Genomic DNA, 7,270 nt, shown 5'->3' with positions numbered 1-7,270 from the left:
GTGCTACAAATTTCTCAGGCGTCAGAAATGCGATTACGTTTCAATTTAAGCGTTTATTTACCTAAGAATTATTTTTACAATATTATCATTTTCTAAAGTTAAAGCTGATAGAAAAGTAATGTAAAAATAAGAACTAAAGAAAAGTCTACTAAGAACAACTGAGAAATATTACTTTTGCTTAGTATCAATTATTTAAAAATGAGCCCTGTTTCACTTCTCTTGTGTTTAAACTTTTCTTCGGATAAGATTTAGGAACAATACAAATTTCACTACTACAGTAAGGCATTTAGGTTGAAATTGAATGTTTACCTACACTTTAATTACACAAACCCATTATAATTAAATGCATTTCAAACAGCATGTACACAATGAAATAAATTCCTCCATATAGTAACATCAAATAAATAGACAACACTGTTCTCTTTTCTCAAGACTAGATAACAATGAACCAATTATTCTTTACTGCTTTCCAAGAGGGCTTCCCATTGTACAGAGAGGTTTAACATCTGGATCAATGCCTGCATGGTTCTTAATAAAGTCCTTTAGCTCTTAGAAATTATTGGAAAAGCATCTTCTGTGGAAAACAAAGATTAGTTTAGCTGGATGCCATGCTGAGCAACGGATGTTTTTCTTGGCTAGCACACCACAAAACTGCTTCCATTATCTGTACCAACTAAAGGATCTCCAGGCTTCAGTCCAGTAAACAAATATTATTTTCTTGTCATTCAGTACACTGTAGCTTCTTGGTTTTCTTTAAGGGTGAATAAATTGGGCCAAACTTTGGCTGTTGCCATTGCATCTTGTGCTTGCATGTTGCCTTGCACTATTCCCATAAAGGAGACACAAAGGGACTCCTGGAAAAATCTGTGCATATGACATAGCCCTAACTGAGAAATCCTACATCTCTGTCCTGTAAATTCCCATGCATTAGGATTTTTCAGGATAAGGATTAAGCTGTGTGAGAGGACTGTTGGCAAAGTGCAGAAAGTATGTGCCGAAGCGCAAGGAACAGCAGTGAGAGACTGCCCTGAGGTACCAGCCTTTAGTATTTTTACAAATTGCTTCCAGGTATACACTTAGCTCAGAAGTTAAAGGAAAAAACAGCTTAAAAAGTTTTTGATGTTTTTCACGTGCTTTTTTTCCCTTTTCCCCCCACACTGCACTTGTGATCAGGGGCAATCTCTGTGAATACCATGGGTGCTTGCCCTGCCAGCACACAGCCCCTGGGAGTACCGGCTGCAAGAGTGTCCACAAGCAGCACTTGCTGTGACAATCAGATACCCACTGGTTTTGACACTCTGGTTGCTCTTACGCAAAAAAGTACCAGGCAGGACTTCATAGAACCCTGTCAGATCAAATCACACATACACCTGGAAGAGCAGCATTTCTTTTAGCAGAGTAAGGTGTGTGAGTAGCCTGTGAGCTGATCATTTCCTTGGATCCCAGATTTTATTCATAGGCCACTTCAGCAGTTCTCTCAAACTTTTTGGCGTGCCATTCCGCTCCTCTGGGTTTTAATCTAGCCAGTGGCTTGCCACAGGGGCCTCTCTCTCCTCAAGGGTTCTCTGTAATACCACTAGCGTTGGCTCCAGCAGTGGTCAGGCTCAATAAATCTCAGCTGGTGAATATCTTTGATGTTTAGTTGAAGGGATAAATGATATGAGACAAGCAATCATGAAAAAGTATTGTTCTGGTAAAGTGAATCAGTGCATCATTAAAAATGTCTCATTCTAGGACCTGTGTTTAATGGGATGACTAGGGGATACTGCAAGAGCTAAGCAATGAAATCTTTGCTTTCCCTCTGAATATGAGGAACAGTTCTGCATCTGAATGATTATTTTAATACTCTCTTTTCAAATTAAAACATGTAGGGAGAGACATGCTGAAAAAGGGACTTTGGCTAAAGGCTTCCCAGCAGTTATACCCATGCTGATGAACAGCACGGTTCTGTGCTTTCCAACGGGGGAACTGGGGCAGTGAAATTTCGTCTGACAGGTTTATTTCTACATTACCACAATTTTGGCTAAGGGCAAAATGGATTAAAAAGAGAAAACACTTAGGATGTAAGGAGTTGTAGCTGTGTTTCTATGCTGAAGTCCTGGCATTAATCTGGACTTGGCGGCACTGGTTACAGGAAGAGGAAAGGTAATTCTGTATCAATTTCAATCTGTGTTTGTAAATAAAAGCACTGATGTAATAGAATTTTTTTAATGCATGAGGTTTAGGAACTCATGTTCAAGACAAGCGCTGTTGAGAAGTGATGAAAAAAGTGCATTTAGTAAGAAACATCTGCAAATGGTGTGTTTAGCAGGGTAAATAATTTGAATAAATACAGCCTCTCTGGAGAAAAATTGTTTTACTAGTAAAATATTAGTGTGATTATTATCTATAGAAACAAAAACACTTTTTACAGATCAGTGTATATAGAGACAGACATGCAAGCAAGGACAAAATCAGTAATCTTGTAGAAAGGAGCAAATTCCGAAGTCTCGGGGAAAAACACAGAAGTGATAGACAACAGATTCTGCTTTATCTTTTGTGTCAACCCTGTTAGTCTGGTTTTGTTCAGTACTTTACATAAATAGTGCTGAGGTTATGACACAGCTTTGGTTTTTGTTCATTAGCCAAATTGACACAGGATATTGCCCAGTTAAGGCACCTGTTTGTGCTTTCCCCACAAATGTAGTTTGCATTACTTAGAGTGGAATACTAAAACAGAGGGGATTCTGTCTTTTCATGCTTAGGGTGTAAATTCCTTGTAAGGAATTCTAAGAACAAGTTAAAAGATTCTGTAAATAAATAAATTATTAACATTTCGAAAAGAATGAAGAAGAAACAAGAAGACGAAAGATTTGTCAGAACTAATAATCCAAATGTTTTTATGCCTCTCAATCTCTGAGGCCAGTCAATCTTCTAAATTGCCTTTTTTAAATTTTTTGAAGTCCTATAACAAGTACCTAAATGAGACACTTTAATATTTCATGGATTGCACATCTTCTAATCTGCTCTTTATTTCATTTTTATGAAAATTACCCTTCAAATTAGTTTTCTTCATCTCTGGAAGACCCATATCTTATGCATTATAATTTTTTTTATTATCTTGATTTGTGTATAGCTATGACTAGAGAAAATTCCAGCTTGAATTTTCAAAATAACTCAAATGACATACATGGCATCTAGATGATATTACATATCCCTCAACAAAGAGCATTTTGGGTGGTCTTTTGAAATATTTTCACTAAGCAAATTAAAGATTGTTATTTCAATTTTGTGTTTCATTCTCCAGATTAGCTTAATTCCATGGTAATACTGGTTGCAAACAGGTCAGATATTAATTGGCATGGCTCCCCAGCCTTTCCTAACATCTTTCTTAGGAGATGGTGTTCTCTGGAAAACAAGCAGAAAAGTTTCCTTTTGCAGGGAAACTGAGAAATGACACACATGGCACTGATGCATGGTGGGAAGTGATGGAGGCTAAAATACCTTTGCTAAGCATGTTTAATTAGTTGTTATTGCTGCAAGTTTTGTCTTTATAAAGTTTTGACATCCAGTGCCATGCTTGGGTTGGGAGGCCCTGCCAGCATTTTCTTACTGTGTGTGTTAACCGTGACTGTTTTTCAGTGATTGGGGATGGAAACCAAATGAAGCTTCTCCAATGTTGTACTGTCTCAGTTGTTGTTACAAAGGAACTGGGGGATAGTAATGATGGCTGAGATACTCTGATAGAGTGAGAAACCAGGCAAATCTCTAAACTCCAAGCAGGCACTTGTTTGGCAAGTAGTTCATGATAATCTAAATGATAACACCTGAAAAAGCAAGTACTTATCAAACAGATTAGTCAAGTGACAGTATCAAGACTCCAGTGCTGTATTTCTGCCTCCACTGGCTTCAGTCTTTGATGTTGCTAATCCCCAAGGTTTAAGACTGCTGGTCTCAAAACTGCTTTGATGAGAAAAGCTAGGAGAAAGGTGATGGTCTTCGCTCTTTCCCAAGCTATGCTATCACTGGTGTTTATAAATCCTTTTCTATTAGAGAAAACTAATCTGGTCCAAGGACACTTAACCTCTTTCCACAGGACAGGACTGCTTCAGCTTATCCCGGCAGGTGTTAGCCCTGGTGTAGGTCCACCCTGCTGTGAATGCTAGTGATCCAATTCATTCCAATAGCTATGGACTGGAATAGCCAACAGAATAAATAACCTCATGATTTTTATGCAACTATGCCAAACAAATACATGTTATGCAACATTTCACTTCCTACCTTGAACTGAGCGGCTGTGTGGTATGCCTGGGGTTCAAGGCAGGCAGGGAGCATTCCACAAGGAGTTAGTGGTCATTGAACCTCTCTCCTGGCTAGGACTGTCAAAGGAGCCTCCTGTTTCTAGTCCTGAGTGAGTCTATCAAACAGAAAATATTGTAGACAAAGAGTTTTCAAACTGCTTTTCCCAGAGGTTGAATATGAATCCTTGTACAGACATGAGGGCACCTAAGGAAAGGGTAGGGGTCTGGCCATGAAAGGAGGAGAAGCAAAAGCACAAGACAGCCCAATGAGGTTCTGGTGGGCACCTCAGGAGCACAGGCTGAGACATGCATTCACAAACAGCACTGACTGCAGCTCCTTTCAGAAGCTTTTGTCACGTTTCATACTGTATCTTTTGTCCAAACATACTTTTTTTGGGGAGAAAGCTGTTTATACCTCTCCTTGTGTACATATCGGGTATGTGTTGTATTGAGCTTATCTCCAGATGATTTAGACAATACTTTCCCCTGTTTGCTCTCGCTTCTGCTGGTTCATTTAGATGCTTCATTTCCCACACATGGTCTCTAAATTATTTGTATTTTTTGAGTGCACCCTGGAAGCCTTGCTAAATCTGTCTTTCAGATCAGGCATTCAGTTCCACCCAGAAGCTGAAAATATTTGACAAGTTTCAGTGTTTTTTTCTTCTGTCTGGAACTTTAAAATACAGAACCCTGTGAAAATGAACAAGAAGCCCTGTTTATGTAAAGGTGGTAGAGCTTTGCTGCATATTCAGATTGTATTTGAGGCAAAAAAATTAACATGCAGATGAGGTTTTATAATTCTTCATCCTTCCTGCTCTTCCTTGTTTCCCTGTAATGGATTTTGATTTATTTGATGATGGGATCGGACTTCTCTCCTCTATCATCAGGGACCTTCTCACATTTTCTGCTAAGGGAAGGGGAGGGGATGGTAAGATTTGCATTTATGTTTTTTTGTGATTTTCGTTCCACTACAACTGAGATTACAGAACCCCTGGTAAAAATAAGCTTCCCCCCCCAGATGCAGATCTATAAACCAATGAAAACATATAAATATACATTCTGATAAGAATTATATAATACACTATATTAGTAGCTGGAGGTAAAGAAAGTTATTTTCTGTGTAAGACTATAAATATGTTAGGCAAATTTTTGCAGCTGAGAAAGTTTCTTCTGTGTATTTTCATCGTGTCATTCTTGTCAGAGAAAAACTGCCACAAATTTTAATGTACCCTGGATTTAATAGTGGCTGGTAATGAATCTATGATTCTATAAAATGCCTGTGAAACAAACACAGCCTCTGTTCACATTTTTCTATTTTAATAGTCTTCCTATAGCTATCCTAGGTCACATATGTATTCATCAAATATCTTTCCTTACCTGCTGGCAAAGTAAGCTAATAGTATATGCATTAGTCTGTGCTGTACCAAAGTTGAGATGTGCCCAAGTTTGTACATGCATTTCCCATTAAAAAGGGAAAAACATATAAGCTTACAATAGATGTCTTCTATTTAGCTTACTTGTTTTTACTCTGCATGTCTTTCATTATTATTATTAACAAATTTTTATCAGTGTTACCATAGAAATGGAGAATGCTAATTCCTAGAATCATACCAAAACTCATTTTTCTATCCTGTTTACTTAGTTGCTCTATTGCAAACAATGCTTGCTAGATAGCTGTGAATAATTCAGAGCAGCTACATTATTTGACCAGTTTATTTTTGTGTGCAATATCTTTGCATTTGAGCAACACATTTCCCATGCTGTTTTGGAAATGACTCTTGTGAAAATACACTGAATTTTCAGGACAAAACTATTGATGGATTTCCGGGGGGTGGGGGAAAGAAACTAACAAAAATCCATAAGCTTAAAGAAAAGGAAGGACAGCAACTGAAACTTATCTTCACTTAGTGAGTAGTTCTTTTCTCTCTGAAAGCCATTTCGTACTAATTCATAAGCTGTGTTTCTTCAAATTAGAACATATATGTTTTAATGGAACTTGCTGATCATTAGGTATAAAGCATGTAGTGAGATGCTTTTAAATGTTTCTTCTGGGAGCTCAGACTGTCAGTAGAATGTAAGGCACTGCAGCTGTATCAGCTACAGCCATCTAGAACCTACCTGAGTCATTCAACCATAACTTGACAGTTTATTTAATTTTGTAATACTAATTAACTGTGGAGGGGGAGGGTGAAGATATTCTAGAACCATCCAATAACTACATTTGTAATGCAGCAATTAATTAGAAAATTAACTCTCTTAAAATAACATCTCAGTATTCCATAATTAATATACTTAGAGCGCTCCACTACGAATCTTAAGTTTGGAAATTTCAAAATATTCCTACTGTAACAACTGAGTCCAGTTTAAAAATCAACATGTTCTTTCTGCTTAATGCATCATCATCAGCTACTGCAAATGGCCTAGAATCAAAATTTACCAAGCAATTTTTTTTAACGTAGCAGAAGGTGGAAAAGAATACAATTCAGTCTTTCACAGCAATACTGACTCTGTTGCGCCAACAACCCCGCTCATGCTTCATGATACTGTGTAATTGGAAAGAGACAAACAAATCAGGGATGTACAGCATCTTTTACATAGTATAGTATTTTTACATAGCCATCCTCTTGATTATTCTCCCCTCAACGCGTATATTATGGTCATGAATAAAAGGAGAGAAGAGGAAGAAAGGATGAAATTATTACCTAAGTGCAGGATCCTCAGTCTGTCTTCTGGAACTGTGAATAAGATGATTAGTTTTTTTAGTGTATATAGTACTCGGTGATTCCTCTAGTCTGTGTTTACAGATTTGCATGCTCATTTTCTATCATTCACCTGTTTCCTTACAGCCTGTTTAACTCAAAGATGGTATCTCTAGCCTTTTGGTATTGGATAGTCATTTTGTTTCCTTGTGTGCTTTAAAAGCAACAGCACCTTGGAGCTGAACATTAGAAAAATACAGGTAGTAAATAACTGATTCAGCTCTTAAAATG

General features: G+C 37.5%; 1 long non-coding RNA gene across 1 annotated transcript; it reads right to left on the bottom strand.

Annotated features, from left to right (window-relative positions):
- Positions 1–396: 396 nt before the first annotated feature.
- LOC113975011 lies at positions 397–7,001 on the bottom strand. Its single transcript, XR_003536735.1, has 3 exons — positions 6,983–7,001; positions 6,718–6,823; positions 397–574 (listed from the first exon to the last, which is right to left on the bottom strand). It is a non-coding gene; the product is annotated as an uncharacterized LOC113975011 (long non-coding RNA).
- Between the last annotated feature and the right edge of the window lie 269 nt (positions 7,002–7,270).

The sequence above is a fragment of the Neopelma chrysocephalum genome, unplaced genomic scaffold (genome assembly GCF_003984885.1).
Source record: "Neopelma chrysocephalum unplaced genomic scaffold, ASM398488v2 Primary Assembly neopelma1_131, whole genome shotgun sequence".
In the NCBI taxonomy this organism is placed as follows: domain Eukaryota; kingdom Metazoa; phylum Chordata; class Aves; order Passeriformes; family Pipridae; genus Neopelma; species Neopelma chrysocephalum.
This window is presented reverse-complemented; position numbering and strand designations above follow the sequence as displayed.